Source organism: Pinus tabuliformis, chromosome 4_2 (genome assembly GCF_031772625.1).
Source record: "Pinus tabuliformis cultivar Carrire ecotype Pingquan chromosome 4_2, CPIR1, whole genome shotgun sequence".
In the NCBI taxonomy this organism is placed as follows: Eukaryota; Viridiplantae; Streptophyta; class Pinopsida; order Pinales; family Pinaceae; genus Pinus; species Pinus tabuliformis.
Genome location: NC_142304.1, coordinates 1175449551 through 1175451038, shown reverse-complemented (window position 1 = coordinate 1175451038; position 1488 = coordinate 1175449551).

Here is a 1488-nt window from a genome sequence, read left to right as displayed (position 1 = left end):
TTTCCAGAAAAAGTGGAATTTTTAAATTTGGCCTCCATTTTCCCCTCCAAAACTGAGTTCTCCCAACACTGCTTCATGTGTGTCCAAAAAGGGGCAGAAAGGTCATTTTTGGGGTGTTTTTGACCTTTTTGGGGGCTCAAAACCTGTCAACATTTCTTGGCCATTTGTGAGCATGCATATCTTTTCATGAAAAAACCAAAAATGCTGAGTTTTTATCAAAAGGAGGCCCCCATCAAAAGCGAGCGTCAGGTGGCGTGGCACATTGGGCAGAAAAACACGTGTTTTGAACTAAAAATTTCAAAATTGCAAAAAGTGTCCCAGATTTTTTGAAATTTGGGCTGAGTGTTCTCCATTAAGTGTTGTGTTGGGCCAAGGAAGCCTCAACAAAGATCTAAAGTATATCTTGCTCTTTTCACTTCCTCGAAGCTTTCTTCAAATTGGCCTTCAAGTTCCTGATTCTTGCCTCGCACACTTTGTTTCTCGCCAAGTAATGATATGCCATGTTCCTCAACATGTTTTTCTCGTTGTTAGCCTTCTCTAGCATCATTTCTAAGTGCATGTTTTTTCTCTCAAGCCAAGATTCATGATCAGCTTTGAATTTCTGCTCAAGTGTGGTCAATTTGATTTTCCTCCTCTTGGCAGCTTGCCAGTTTTGCCTTCATGTTTTTGAGCGCCATGGATGAGTGGGACTGATGAGGGTAGGGTTTGATGCTAGTTGTAGGATTTTAGTGAATGAAAGGGTTTAGGGGATGATATTTGGGGTTTGGGATGGAAATTAGGGTTTTGGGGATATTTGACTAGGGTTTGGGATAGTGGGATTAGGGATTTAGGGTTAGTTGATTAGGGATATGGGAAATGTGGAATGGGTAGATAAGAATGTAAAGAGAGGGAGAAAATTATTGAGGGAATGAAGGAGTGAGGGAGTTAGAAATGGCTAGGAGTGGAATTAGCAACAAGAAATACAACTCATAAACCCTATGTAATTGTTTTTTGACAAAAAATGCAAGGAGGTAGGGTTTTAATTTTTATCCATTAAATCACCATAAGCACTAAGAGAAATTCATTCATTGGTCATGGAGGGATGTTAAACTTGGGAAATGAAGAATTTAGCAATTTGAGAGTCTTTGGAGGAATATTTGAATGGATTTCATGCTTTTTAGCCAAATGTGCCGCGCCATCTCAATGCATCGCGCCGGTTCATTTTTTACACTGCAGAGGGCCACCCAATGCGCCGCGCCATCTCAATGCGTAGCGCCTTTTTGCAGGAGACTTTTGGAGGCATTCCTAGTGTCCAAATTGGGTACAGAATAGCTTGTTGGAAAGATTATTGAGTATACTTTCCAACCCAACTAGAAATTTTAAATTTGGAGTTCATTTTCCTTGTCAAAAATCAAATATCCGAAGACTGGTCAAAATGTGCAAAATGAGGCTGGCTAAAGGAAAAGTGTTGTTGCAGTCAACTTTTGAAGGTCTTCCTCCACTCCAAAT